Consider the following 16,309-nt stretch of genomic DNA (forward strand, 5'->3'; position numbering starts at 1 on the left):
ATACTCTTTCATCCCTATTCACTACTACTCTTTTGTTGATTTATTTGATGACCCCCCATCCCCATGTTCATGCATCATCATAACCAACTAATAATGTTAAGGATTTTTGGTCCACTTATTTACTTATGTGGGATTATAATGGAAAAATTATTTAGGCACTATACATTTATAAACCTTAAATTTATCATTAAATTTTATTTAGATACTTAAATTACAATATGTTTTAATTGAACACCTGAATGCATAATTATAAAAAAAAATTGGCTCAAATTTTGAGAAAAAAAATTATGTATACATTCTCAAACATTTAATAGGTAGATAATGTCATTGAATTTAAACTTATAAAATAGTTTGGATTATATTTTAAATGGGTGAAAATTGTTTACCCCCACACCCCTCCCTGACTTATATTAACTTGAATTGATTGACCTAAGTGAGCTATAAGATTAGTCTTCTAGGATGATTTGCTTCTAAATACCCATTAATTAATGATTTGTTAATTTCAAAAATGACAACTCTTTATCAACCTCAACTCCTTTCAATATGAATAATAATTCAACCAATTTAATAGACTATAACTAGCATATAGCAAGTATGGAACACACAAATAACAAAGAAATATTATTTTGGTACGTTGACAACATCAAAACAAAAAGAGAAGCTTTTTAGTAAATCATTATTTTCTCACGATTGGGTGGGTGTGAAGTGTACTGGTATGGTAGAAGGACCATTATCTTTTTGATATCGGGATCCTCCTACTATGAGGACAAATAAGTTGTTTGCTTCAACACAAAGAAAAATTGAAAAACTCACTCAATTAGTCACTGAGATGGAACTCGATGAGTTGGAAAGACTATTAAAGGTTACTACTCGTTGTGATGAGAATCTAAGGAGTTGCACAATCAAAGTGACGACACTTTGTGTTATGAGTACAAGGTAACAATGTTAATTCTTCCACTTCCTTAAACTTGTAAATTCATTGTGTGGTAGCCAATTGAGTATAAGTGATAGCTTGTTTTCATGTGAGATTAATGATTCCATACCATATAGTGATAATGTATTTGTTAAGAGTGTTCATACACTAGTTGATCTTATTGATGACCGAATTGTTTCTTCCCATAAGATCAATTTGTGTCCACCTAGTGTTGACACTTGTGTCTTGAATGATAATACATTTTCATGTGGTTCTTTGCCATGTTTTGATAATGTGCATGTTGAGAATGTGAATACATTCGTTAATCCTATTGATGACTACATTGATTCTTCTAGTAATATTAATTTGTGTCCACCAAGTGTTGATACACGTGCTTTGAATGAATCCTTAGACCTTAATACCATTTCTTGTTTTTCTCATGAAAATCTTGAGGTGGGATGTGTGTTTAGGGATAACATCTTATTTGATGATGACATAACTATTGAGGGTGTGCATAGTGGAATGTCTTGTAATGATGGGGTAGCCGCTCTTAAAGGTTACAACTTATTTAGTAATCCACTATGGTTTGATGACACACTTTTCGATGATGAAAATCTCTTCTTAGAAGATGATAGCATGTCCATTGGGAAGGATGGTGTTCTAAAGAAAGGTGGTGTATGTTCTCCAATAACCCCTTCATTCTTGTGTGGCCTCATTCTTAATCAAGCCCTTAATGCTCTTGGATCAAAGGGTGATTCTATATGTGGGCACGCCTTGGATGAAGTTCATTTATGTAGCACCTTTATTTATTACTTGTTTGCATATGATGATCCTTTTGTCAAATGTAATTTTAAGGTTGTGCACCCCAAGAAAAATATGTCATTGCTTATTTTTGGAGTTTCCTTTATACTTGCATCCTTGTTTGACACACTTGTGCTTAAGTTGTGTGAACCCCAATTAGTGGGTGCTAAATTGCTTATTTATTTTTAGGAGAGTCCAAAAATAAGGACTCTTAGTCACCTTCATAGGATTGGACAAGCTAAATTTTCAAGTGCAATTCTCTAAAGCATAATTGATACTCTTGGAAACATGCTTAGCACCTTTTTATACTACCTCTTTGTTTATGATGATACCTATGTTGGTATGAAAATTATTTACTATAGAGGTATAGGTATATGGATCTTGCACTTCTTTTACCCGGATGAGTCTTTAAGGGTGATTGCACCACTTTTGGTGAGGTCTTATTGTGAGGCGATGAAATAATTGTGTCTTATGACTCCTAAAGTATATGTGATATCATCTCTTAGGATTCCTTGTCTCATGATGTTGCTAATTACCATTTCCTTTGTACCTTATATGATGAATAGATCTTCTTCAACATAACAGATTGTTGGTTATATTTCAAATGTGGGCCTCTGATGAGTCTGAGATTTTAGACTCATTTGAGGTTTCTAGTTCACTAAATCATGTTTGCAATGCTTGTTTATGTTTATTTATGATGTTAACTATTTGAATTTCAGTTAAGAGAGCTCAAAGACAACATGAGGATAAATAATAACAAAAAAGAAGTGAAGTACTTGAAAAAGTAAAGAAAATGGAGAAGTTGAAGCTCTCTAAACACACTAGGCGACTCGCCAAATGGACCTCAACTCTACAAAAAGTTCAGACAGATGTGCTCAAAATTCCAAGTCAATTTGGCCAAATGACTCGTTGATCCATTTGGTGAGCTCAATTAACTCGCCCAAAATTTCATAAAACTCTGCTCATAAACTCATGCCAACTCAGTGAGAGACATGATCAAACGAGGACTCGCTGATCAGGTCGGTGGACTCCATCACGCTCTCCAAAACATGATCAAAACTTGAAGGCATGGAGTAAAGCTAAAAAATAATTGGGCAATGAAGAGGAGCATTTGAAGACTTGTCAAGTTGTTCAGCGAGCCCGACTAATTTCGCCGAAGTGGATTTTGAAGTGAATTTTTTGCCAATTTTTGAAAAAGTATAAATTAATATTCAGGAGAGAGAAACACATCTTTTATGTTATGATAATTCTGTACTTGGAAGCTTCTAAAGCTTTTGGATATTTTTCTAGCTAAGACTTGGGAAATTGGGGTATTGATTTGGGTTAATTCGAATTGAGGATTGAAACATTTCTAGCTTTGATGGAGAATAATTTCTTTGGTAAAACTCTTTTAATTTTTAGATGCTTGGATAAAACCCTATAGTCTTAGGGGTGTGATATGTAATTGAATGCCTAATTAGTTTGTGGATTTTTTTATTGCTTAATTATATGTTGGTTTGAAATGGGTTCATCTATTTCTTCATGCTTTTATTTATGATTTGAGGTTGCAAACTCTTATCTAGCTTAAGTTCTCTAGAACTGCTTGTGAAAGATTCCTAGAATGGAAGAACTAGTTGATAATTGATTGATTAGCTTTATATATGAGCCTTGATTGATAAAGAGGGTTGAGTTAAGGCGTTGGACTAGTTTTGAATACATATCGGGGTTTGATAAAGTTTGCATGAGATATGTTAGTTGATTGATAAATAACTATCGTGCATATTAATCTAGCCTACTCATTGATAATCAACTGTTTTGAGCAATACATTTACCCACAATACAAAATTGGTATTCAATTATGCACACTACTAAGATTTCCTTCTTACTTGTTGAATCTCTTTGTTCTATGCTTGTGTCAACAACTTGTTAAATAACTCCTTATTCATAATCTAAATTTCTCGAACTTACTTTCATGCCTAAATTGATTAAACAAATATGCAAAATTTTAGTACTTGAGTTCACTTCATGAGTTGAATTCTTGCTTAACATTCTTTGTGGGATTCAACCACCACTCCTCATTCGATTTTATATTGCTAACGACCGCTTACACATTGAATTGTAAGATGTGTAGTTGAGCGTTATCAGACTCCTTGATGAGTTGGTATGGTTAATAACCCATGATCTAACTCTCATGCTATGAGTATATATTTATTGTTTGTCATTTTTGTGGTTTTCCAAGGTTCAGATTTAAAAACGAATCTTTTTCAAGAAAGGGATGATGATAGCGGCATGGATAGTTAAGCAAATGAGCTCCAAAACTTACAAGTGATATTTATGATAAAGGAAGCTACGGAGGAGTGATGAGTCCACGATTTGGACTCATTTAGGGCTTAATTTTTATAGATTTAGTGTCCTCGAACGCATATTTTGTCTCAATAATTAATATAAATCCTTGAATTTCAGGTATTTGAACTTAGGGAAAAAGCATAGACACTATTGAGCAAAAAGGAACAAGGCAACTGAAAGAACGAATAAAAAAGGGCCTGAGGATCGCCTAAACCATTAGGTGAGTCGCCGAATGGCCTTGGTCTCGCCTAATGTTCCAGTGTGCCAAGCCCTAAAGGAGAAAATCAAGTCGGCGATAGAAAGGAGCAGTCGGCGAGTCGCTGAACAGTTCCGCGATGCATTGTTATATCGCCCAAAGTTACAGAACTTGAATTTGCTGAAGGGCAATGAAGAAAAACGATGAACCAGATCAAAGGGCGGATCGCCGAGTGGATTGGCGATCCCGACTAACTGCGCTGAGTGGACCTTCGCAACACACTTTTTAACAACTATAAATACTTGTTTGAATTTTTAGTTTAGTATGCAACCAGTTTATGAAATTTTAGAATTACTCAATTTTATAACTTAGTTTTTGGAGGCATTTTCCCTTAGCTTTGGAGATTTTGAAAATCCCCATTTTGAAGAAATTAGAAGTGGGTATTGAAGATTCTGCATCTTAGATGTGTGTAAAGACCATATCAATCGTACCCACTTGAAGGAAACACTTTTCAGTATCGATTTCTATCTCTTTACTATGTCTAGCTAAAACCCCAATTCTTGGGATGTGATTATGTGAATATGGGTTGAATTTACTGCTGGGTATTGCTAATTGATTGTTCATTTGTTGTAAAAAGGTGATTTCGTTCCGTGGTTGTGTTTGAATTTAATGGGGTTGTAGTTGCAAATACAATTTTAACTTCATGTTTTTGACTTGCTCGTGAGAGAGGTTTTAAAACCAAAACTACTGAATCGATGGTATGTGGTTATTGGGTTATCGTGGATTCAGCTCGAGAGAGTGAATCCTAAACCCTCTCCCACACATTCAGCTCGAGAGAGTGAATAGACTAAGGCGAAGACTGTGCTTCATTGCCGCTTATTGGTGTTCGAGAGAAACCGATTTGATTCGGGGTAAATTGTTCGAGAGAAAGTTTACCCCACTATAGTCTAGCTTAGTTACCAATTTACAACAATTTACTATCAATAGCAATTACCCGGTTGTTTACCTTAGCCCATAATCCTATCACATCCCAAGAATCCCGTCTCCATATTTGTATATTCATTTTTAGTTGTCGTTTTAGTTGATAATTGATTACACAACTCCTTTTTGATTCTTGACACTTGTGTCATCCTTTAATTTATCATGTTTTTCTTCGTAAATATTTATAGCTATAATTGACTTGAACATATTTATGCTTTTCTATTGATTCTCAATTACGAACCGCTCCCTTGGGACTCGACCCCAACTCACTAGTTGGGTTATATTTCTACTCACGATTGTTGACACTTGAACTGGAAGTAGTGTCCTGATATGTGAAGTCAAAATGGCGCCGCTGTCGGGGAGTGGTGTTACTTGAGAATTGTTAGTTAAGTTAAATTTTGCTCTTGTTAGTTATAGTGAAACTTACTTAATTTGTAGTTTTGTTTTGCTTGTTGTGTGTTGAAAACAGGAAGAATGAGTGTAATTGATGATTGTGAACAAATGGATCACCTTCCGATAAAAGTGATGAGGTTCAGGGATAACATCCTGACCTTCAAGCAACTAGAAGGGGAGCTTTTTCATGAGTCGTGGCTGAGGTTTAAATCACTGTTGATACAATGCCCAACTCATGAAATTCTCGATCTAGTTATACTAGAATGCTTCTATAGGAGTCTTAATTCCGGGAGCAAAGGATTAATCGATCAACTTATCCTGGGTGGTCTTATGAGACACTCCTATGAGACCGCAACCAAACTTCTTGATCTTGTGGCCAACACCAACAAAGAGGCTGAGAAGGACCAGCACTTGGTCATTTTGCTGGGTCAGATGGATACCTTAGCCCAAAAGGTCGAGGAACTGGAGGTGTTGTCCAAAAAGAAGGGCAGATACATACCCCCTCATGAGCGGAGAAAGTCTACGGACAATGAAAGTAGACGTATCGAGGATACACTATTAATCATTCTCCAAAAGCTCAATGAGCAAGATAGAGTTCTAGAGGAGATGAGGGAAAATGTTGAAGTGCTAAATCAGATGATTGGCTCTCACTCTAGGTCTATCAAGCTAATTGAAAACCTTATGGGTCTTGTATTGCCTCATCTCTACCCAAATAGACAAGGGGGGGTTACCTAGTAACACTAGGGCCAAACCCACAAATGGAGTTTGAGTAAGGACTTGCGTCGTGCCACGACGTTAACTAAGGCGCTTCTTGGGAGGCAACTCAAGGTTTTATTGCTTAATTCTTGTTTTAGAAATAATGGTGTGTTGATTGTGCAGGTTAAAGTGTGGTAAATGTTTGAAAGGTACAGATTGACGAGCTAAAGTTCAGTCGGCGAAACGCCAAAGAGATCGGCGACCCCGGCCTAGACCGCCGTTGGACTCAAGACAACTTTAAGGTAGAGTCTGTAAAACTCGGCGAGCCTAGGAAATTATTGGTGATTCACCGATCAGGTCGGCGATCGTGATCTATACCGCCGTTTGGACCCCTACATCAACTGAGGGTCCTGTAAAGCTCAGCGAGGTAAGTGACCACTTGACGCGTTGTCGAGTGGGTCTGAAATCACGACTAACATTGCCGAATGGGCGAGAACTGGACGGTTTATTAAATGACCAAGGTTTAAATTTCAAATTCTTTCATTTTCCCTCATTTTTCATCTTCCCAAACTCGCACCTATTTAGTATTTTAGATATTTTTGCATTTTTAAGAGTATTTTAGTCATCGGAGTTGTGTTCAAAGTGGATTACATTGCTGCCTAACTTTTCAGTAATTATTATTCGGCATTTAAGGTTGGTTTTCCGAATCCCACATTTATTTTTAGTAATTTGTACTCTTATGCAAGCATTAGTATGTTGTTGATGTGTGCTGGGCCTCTTTGATAGGATTAGAATGTTTGAATGCCTATTTGTAATTCAATAGTACTGCCCTTAGTGCTTTGAATGTTAAATTCCCGTCCTTTTTGTGCTCTAAAATGAAGTAAATTTTATAGGGTTGTGCTTGCATGCTGTTTAGTTTAGTTGGGTGAAGTCTGAGTAGCCTGCATTTGCGCCAAACAACGTAATTTGCCTAATGATAGAGCGGGTGACTTCGTTCTTAAGAGAAAAGGTCGTCAATTGGCCAAATTTGGCAAAGCCGAAAGAAGTATGAGTATCCCAGGGCAATGGGTGTTATGGGTCTCATTTGAATTTGAGTTGTGCATGTTTTAATTTTCTTTTCGGGGGTTGCGGGATTGAATTCGAGAAGTTGGGTTGAAAATAGGCACGTTGGGTCATTTGGCGAGCTAGGTCGAGCTCGCCGAACCACTCGGCGGTTTACGTAATGTCCCCATCTCGCCTTTAATTTCATGCCTTATGTGTTGTTGGATTCTGTAACTTTTGGCGATAAGCCTGAGGTCGCCGAGGGTACTCGAGGATTCACCGAAAGATTTCTCGATCGCCCTTTGTCTGCACCCCAAACCCTTTTTTTCACTATAACTCTCGACGAGCTAGTTCATGCTCGCCGAAAGCTGTTGGCGATTCGCCGAACGAACCTTTCCTTCGCCGACTTGCCAAGAATTTGAGCCAATCCTTTCTGTGAGCCCAGCCTAGCTTGCCAAAGTGAGTCGGCGACTCGCTGACTGGTTCGACGAGTCTGTCTACAACTGTGTTTTTGTGATTTTAACTGAAATGTTTCTAACTTTTTCCCGATGTTTTGCAGACATGGCTAGATCTAAAGTTGCAGGAAGAAACATGTCAGCTCGAGGGAAAGCAAAAAGGATTACACTCAATGAGGATGCAGCTGCATCCAGGGGAAAGGCCACAAAACTCACCACAACTGGTGGGTAAGGCAATGGTAAAGGCAAAGCACCTGCGTCACCGGAGGCAAGCTCTGACAATGACAGCATCTATGACACTTACCTCACCACATCTGAGAGTAAGGGTGAGCATCAGGAGCCTCAAACTATAGCGTCTGATGATGATGAGCTGGTAGTAGCACGGAGGGCAGAGCTATGTTCAAAAAGAATGAATGATCCGTCTAGGATTTGGACTCCTCCGGCTACCACTCATTCTCCAGTCCCAGAACAAGCAGTGGTGCTGGCACCCCCCGTACAGGTCCCTTATCGAAAGTCAATGAATAGATTAAAGACTGAGGGGCTGAGGACAGGTATTGAGGAAAAGCGTCTGTCTACGGATGAAGTCATTGATAGGTATCTAGAGATTATGAGTTGCCTCAAGTATCATGATTTCCAGATCTTCACCAAGCCCCGTGGCGCATACATTCCAAATTGGGTTCGAGAGTTCTATGTTTCTTATGGGACCTTGATACCACAGAGGAAGAAACAAACATCATCATTCAAACCGGTTGACTATGTAGTCATTCGGGGAAAAAAGGTCAAGTGTGACCATGCCGTTATTGATGCTATCCTAGATCATCCTGATAACATTGATGATGACTGCCAACGCATGATTAGGACTAAAACGCTAGACAACATGAAGAAGTGGTTAGCTCCGTTGATCTCAGATGACACTCCCAAGTGGCTTGAGGTTGGTGCTGTTATTGAAAAGAAGGACCTCAACGTGGCAGCTCAGTATTGGTTTGGTTTCATCAGCAGTACGATCATGCTATCCCAAAATGAGTCTATTCTCCGACATGCCAAAGCAGCCTATCTAGGTTGCATTATTGATAAAACTCAGCTAAATTTGGGGATGATCATGGTTTCAGAGATTCTCATGCGTGCAAAACAACGCTAGACCTCACTTCCCGTCCAGGTATTAATCACCGAGTTGTGCAGACGGGCTCGGGTACCTAGAGATGCAAAGGAGGACTCCACTGATATCCGGAGGATCGAAGATGAATATCTTAATGATCAATCAGAAAAGGGGCAAAAAGAAGCCCTGGTGGACCCTTTCCCGGTTGTGGACACAGACTCCATACCTGCAGAGGCATCTTTGTCTACTCCGACCCATGGACCTTCAGGTACCTCTACTGCTACTCCTTCTGATGTTCCTAGTTCTTCTGCTGCTGCACTACCCCCTAGACCTGTTGTTGTTGTTGTTGTCTCCCAGACTCCGATCACCTAAGCTTTATTACTCTGAATGGGGCAACTTACCCATTCTGCTGATCGTCAAGCTGCCAGACTCGAGGCCTCCATTTCGGGCATGATTCAAACTTCCCTGGCTGATCCTGTGACACCATTGAGCGCTGCCATTAATGCCTTGCGTCAAGGATAGTGGTGTGCGAGTGTGGACAAGAGGCCACCGAGGAGGTGACGACCTTAAAAGCCGCTATAGCTGTGTTGCAGAGCGATGTGGATCAGCTAAAGTCCACCGATATGTCCATGATCTTCGGGATGGTGGAGATCCCAGATGTTCGAGAGATGCCTCCGGCTACCACCGGAGATGAGGGTAGAGTTGAGGAAGCAGCTGATCCTGAGTCTGAGGCGGAGACTGATAAGGAGATGCTCGAGGTGGCTGAGGAAGCTTCATACGAAGGCCTTACTGAGACTAAAGAGGCCATGGTAGATGTTGTTGTGCATGCTTCCTTAGCAGATACTCATTTGGCTGCTCCTAGTGCAACAGTTGTTCCTTCTGAGGTGACCCCGGGTACTGAGGCCCGAGACCAGATTGATGCATTGGGCACTGATGCCCAGACAGATGGAGCGACTGCATAGACAAGACCCCTTCTTTACCTCCCTCTCTGTCTTACTTTTATTTTAATTTTTGGATATTTATTAGCTTGTTTGCATTTGAGGACAAATGCTTTTATTGTGGTGGGGTGAGGCCCACCTTTTGTGTGACATTCGTAATTCTTGTTTTGTTTATATATTTGGGCTTTGAGCTAAATTTGTGTTATACACTGCTTTTTATGGATGTTTGAGCTTGTGGCTCCTTGTTTTTAATTATAAATGATTTTTGACCCTTCCGAAATTTTTTTACCACCTCTTGTTTGTATTGAATATGGCTGTTCTTGTGCAAATTTGAGTATCGATTTTGATCAATATTGATGACTTGAATAGTGTTCATAATCGAACAAAAATGAATGTGCGGCTATGATGAGGCCAAATGAAGTTGCATAGCCAATATGTGAACTCTTTGCATCTCGTTGTGACTAGCCAAGTGTTGAATTGAGTCTCTTGTGCTGAACATTGCACACTAGCAAAAGTGTGGAGTCTTGTTTGACTTTGGTGTCAATGCCTTGTGTGATGAGCTTACCGTGAACCATGTGTGATGTCACCTAGAATTTATCCCGTTGGTCCGGTTGACCAAATGATGTGAACTCTTGATATGATCTTAGGCAACTTTAAAGAGTGTGAAACAATTTCCTCTTTTTGTGGCCTACCTTGTGAGTGTGTGAAACCCTTTTGAGCACCCTTTGAGCCTTGATATTTTCTTGGAAGAAACTTGACAACATTGTGACCTTTGATGGATCCATTACCCATAATCCTCATGATTTGTAGTTTATTTAAATAGCCAACTTAGGCAAAAAGCCTAAGTTGGGGGTGTGGTGAAAAGAGAATGTAAATCAAGACGTGAAAGAAAGTCCCCTTTTACCCATGTTTTGAGAAAAATGGAACCCCTCCATACAAAAAAAAGAGAAGAAAAGAATGAAAAAGAAAAATGAATGAAAAATTTGTGGAATAAAGTTGTGAAAATACAAAAAGAAATGGGGTTTCCAGCAGTCCATGTAAAGTGAATAATGTGATGACTTGTAAGCACAAATGAAAAATGATGAAGAAAGGGAAAGAAAGTATTGTTCACATCATGTTTCATGAAGACTATAGCCAATGAGCCTAAATGACCATACCTTTGCACTCAGCCCCGTTACAAGCCTTGAAAAAACCTTTTTGATCTTGAGTGAGCTGAAACAAATGTTGGTTGGAAAATGCGGGTAAACCTATGGGTGAAATCATACATTGTGTTCATCTTTGTGAGTGTGAGCATTGCATTTGATTCCGAAACTTTAAATTGTTGAACCCTTGTGTGTGAACATGGAATCATTCTTTGTGTGAGGGGATTTGATTTCCTTTGTTGAGCTTGAACTTGCATTTGAAGCAAGTATTGTGAGCTTGAGATTCTTTGATAAGGGTGAGTCACAATTGGAAACTTTGAGTGCACATTTGATCCTTGCATGAATAAGTTGAGTCTTTTTGTGTGCATTCATGATTGAGTCTTGCGTAGTACTATTTGAGACAACCTTTTTGAACTGCTGAACTTGAGTTTTACTTGAGGACAAGCAAAAGTTTAAGTTGGGGGTGTTGATGAGTCCACGATTTGGACTCATTTAGGGCTTAGTTTTTTTTATAGATTTAGTGTTCTCGAATGCATATTTTGTCTGAATAACTGATATAAATCCTTGAATTTCAGGTATTTGAACTTAGGGACAAATCATAGACACTATTGAGCAAAAAGGAACAAGGCAGCTGGAAGAATGAAGAAAAGAAGGCAAGAGGATCGCCTAAACCATTGGGTGAGTCGCCAAATGTCCTTGGTCTCGCCTAATGCTTCAGTGTGCCAAACCCTGAAGAAGAAAATCAAGTTGGTGATAGAAAGGAGCAGTCGGCGAGTCGCCGAACAGTTCCGCGATGCATTGCTATATCGCCCAAAGTTACAGAACTTGAATTTGCTGAAGGCTAATGCAGAAAGGCGATGAACCAGATCAAAGGGCGGATCGCCGAGTGGATCGGCGATCCCTACTAACTGCGCGGAGTGGACTTTCGCAGCACACTTTTTGACAACTATAAATACTTGTTTGAATTTTTAGTTTAGTATGCAACCAGTTTATGAAATTTTAGAATGACTCAGTTTTAGAACTTAGTTTTTGGAGACATTTTCCCTTAGCTTTGGAGATTTTGAAAATCTCCATTTTGAAGAAATTGGAAGTGGGTATTGAAGTTTCTTCTTCTTAGACGTGTGTAAAGACCATATCAATCGTACCCACTTGATGGAAACACTTTTTCGATATCCATTTCTATCTCTTTACTATGTCTAGCTAAAACCCCAATTCTTGGGGGTGTGATTATGTGAATATGGGTTGAATTTACTGCTAGGTATTGCTAATTGATAGTTCATTTACTGTAAAAAGGTGATTTCGTTCAGTGGTTGTGTTTGAATTTAATGGGGTTGTAGTTGCAAATACAATTTTAACTTCGTGTTTTTGGCTTGCTCGAGAGAGAGGTTTTAAAACCAAAACTATTGAATCGATGGTCTGTGGTTATTGGGTTGTCGTGGGTTCAGCTCGAGAGAGTGAATCTTAAACCCTCTCCCACACATTCAGCTCGAGAGAGTGAATGGACTAAGGCGAAGGCTGTGTTTCATTGCCGCTTATTGGTGTTCGAGAGAAACTAATTTGATTCGGGGTAAATTATTTGAGAGAAATTTTACCCCCACTATTGTCTAGCTTAGTTACCAATTTACAGTGATTTACTATCAATAGCAATTACCCAATTGTTTACTTTAGCCCATAATCCTATCACATCCCAAGAATCTTGTCTTCATATTTGTATTTTTGTATTTAGTTGTCGTTTTAGTTGATAATTGATTACAAAACCCCCTTTTGATACTTGACACTTGTGTCATCCTTTAATTTATCATGTTTTCTTCATAAATGTTTATACCTATAATTGACTTGAACACATTTATGCTTTTCTAATGATTCTCAATTACGAATCGCTCCCTTGGGACTCGACCCCAACTCACTAGTTGGGTTTTATTACTACTCACGATTGTTGACACTTGAACTGAAAGTAGTGTCCTGATACGTGAAGTCAAGGAGCTTGAAGGATGCCAAAAGAAGACATACAATGTGTGGAAGGACAATCAAAGAAAAAGGATGGAGAAAAGAGGTTACTTGTGCAAGTGACCATCTCTTAAATCCAAGAATTCACTAAAGAAGGCAACCAAACAAGGTCCTTTTCTCATTAAGGGTAAAATTATTATAAAGAAAGTGTCTTCTTTATTTCCTTAGTATAAATTGTAGTCTTTTGTCATTTTGGAAGACTTAGATTATATTGAATTTTGAATGTTGAGTACTCTTAAATGGGTAATGTCTAGTTTTAGTGATTAGTATAATTCCATTAAGGAATTAGTGAGTGATTAATAGTGATCTCTTAATTGTCAGTTAACTTTTTTTCTTGATTAATCCAAGTGTCTCCCATTTGTGGTCATCTCTTGGTTGCCTTTGATTCTTGAATAGGGTTAATTTAAGTTGTTGAAATCAATGTGGAAGTGAGAGTTTAGTCCTTTGTTGCCCATAATCTCAATTTATTAATCTTAATCTTCATATGTTTTCTTATTTCTTTCAATTTTTCCTTTGATTCTTATCACTGTTCCAATTGCTAATCTAGAATTTGAGAGGCCAACTAGTCATTTCTAACATCTGCAGCTAGGGTTTCCTTCTCCAATTTAACCTAGGGTCTCTATCAAAGTATGTGGGAACTTTATCAATGGGTCATTCTGCACCCATTGAGTCCCAAAGAAATTTTAATTTCTCAATTTATGATTCTTCCCCAATTCTACGATTTCATGATCTTTTATGGGGTTTTATTAAATTTAAGTTTATTCTTCATGACTAATCTTAGTATGCATGATTTGATCATAATTCAACGTTTTCAAATGATATTTTCTTAAACTCATGTTATGCAAGTATTTTATGATCCTGATTGAGCTATTTCTCTATGCATGAACTATGTTATGAAAAAATTTATGAATCAAGGATGCTTTCAGATAAAGTATCAATCACTTTATATGAATATCATGATTTAGATGCTTCAAATAGGTGTAGGAACATGTTATGAAATCATGATTTTTAAGGAGCTATTATTATGATTATCACATTTATCATGAATGATTCAGTATTACCAATTTCTTATTGTTTCTATGAATATTAATATGCACATTTTCCGTTGGGAGATTACATAGCACCGAGTTGGACTAGTGACGATTACCCGAGTCCCAAAACTACGTGTCTTGTAGGACTTTGTCTCAGATAGACATTAGCTAGTGGATCCACCTTAGCTTATGATTATGGTCCTTACTTTGGCAAGTAGAACACTCTCTTTTCAATGTGATAGCAGTACACTGAACTCCACATTATAACTCACATGATTTTGTCTGTTAACACTATCTCCCACATATGATATGATTTTTAGACTAATGCATGACCTTGTACTATGTATTTAAAATTACATTATCAATTTTCAAATTATTTTTACATGATCATTTCATTATCATGATTGTAGACTTATCATATTTTTATGTCATGTTTATGCAATTCCCAATATTCAGTACATTCTGAATACCAACCGCATATTTTTCTGTCTTTATTACTTCATAATATAGGTTCTGAGGCACATCCTCTCAGTCGCAGTTAGCAGTGACGGATCTAAGATTTGGAGGTCGTGGGTGCCACATCGTTCAAGTAAGATAAAATAATTGGTTGCTTTAATTTTGAGTTACAATTTGGGTTATTAATTTTTTTGTATTTTTAATTAAACAAATCGATCAAATATGCATGTTATTGATACTTTTTTAGATATTCTGAGATAAGAGATAACTAAAAAAATTCAATTTTTATTTACTTTTTGGAATTAGATGTCTTATTCGCTGAAACTTTGAGGGAAAAATAATAATTTCACATTAAAATTTGAGCTTGTATAAACCATCTAATAGTATCAACTTAATATATTCATATTCCATTGACTTTATGTGTTGTTGGGGATATAGAGTAGGGAAAAAATAAAAAAATATAGTTTCAGCCTAGTCCTCTTACTTAGCAAGAACGTCAGTGAAGATCGAAAGAACCTTTAAATTAAAAAATATTCTAATAATAATATTCATCATTTTAAAAACTTATATTTTTTTAAAAACTAACTATTTAAATATATTCTTAATAATATTTATTTGACATTCATAATTCAGTAGTCATTAAGTGATAAAGAATAAACACGTAACACTCGTATCAAGAGATTAATAATTAGTGAAAGAGAAAGTAAAAAAAAAAATTAATTGTGAAAAGGAGTCAATTTGAATTAATAAAGAATAGTAAATAAATAAGAATGAATGGAGAAAAAAAAATTAAATCCCTTTACACATTAATGAAAAAGACCAAAAAAAAAAAAGGAAAAAAGGAGCACACAAAAAGAATAGGTGCATGTAGGGAGGATCGAACCCGCATTGCAGGTGTGGTAGGCGGCCTCCTTCCGCAATTGAACTGTCTAGCATTTCAGTAATTAGGTGGCAAAGTTAATATATTTTTAATTATTATATATATATATATATAAACATATATATATATACAACGTTTTTTCCGAGATCACTGGGTGCCGTGGCACCCCCATCTTTCCATGTAGATCCACCCTTGGCGGTTAGTACATGATTCTATCATCTTAGCACTACATTGGTGAGTCCTCATGGTTTGAGTATATAAAACTTATGAGTTCTTATGACCACTTCAGACTTTACTTTTCAGTTTCAGATTGTTACTACAAGTCGTACAAAGTTGATGAGTCTCATTTCCTAATTTGTTTAGGATATGATTTGTGATGTTTATAAATACTTTTATAGGTTTTATTATTACCTTACGATCTTTATTTTGAGAATGTGATTTTGGAAATTTCTTATAGCATACTACAGTTGACTTATAAAGCAATTCTACACATTGCTTTTTGATTATTGATTCTGTATTGATAGTTCATGTTTTCAGATTTGACTATTCTTCTTGTAAGTTTATAATTATGTATTCACCCACACATTCTGAATGTGTTCTTGAGAATACGATATCTAAATTCAATAACTAGGGTTGTTAAAACCATTATGAATTAGTGAAGTAAGTTAATATAAAAAATGATTCTTGAACGGTGTGCATGCATGTATTGTTATTCTCTTTAGAATGATTGTTTTATGACGGTTGTATGCATTATGAATATTATTAATTCTTCACTTGCTTGATAGAAGAAGTATATAATAGGAAAAGAGATTAATGACATAGATTTGAGCCTACAAATCATTGTCTAAGAACTTGAGTTGTGAAAGGTAGAGTTAATCTAAAATAAGGGTAAAAGTTTGAATTCAAACACTCAAAGTTTAGAAGGTATTTAGAGTGACAATCATCTAAATAGGATTGA

The sequence above is a fragment of the Solanum tuberosum genome, unplaced genomic scaffold (genome assembly GCF_000226075.1).
Source record: "Solanum tuberosum cultivar DM 1-3 516 R44 unplaced genomic scaffold, SolTub_3.0 scf00145, whole genome shotgun sequence".
In the NCBI taxonomy this organism is placed as follows: Eukaryota; Viridiplantae; Streptophyta; class Magnoliopsida; order Solanales; family Solanaceae; genus Solanum; species Solanum tuberosum.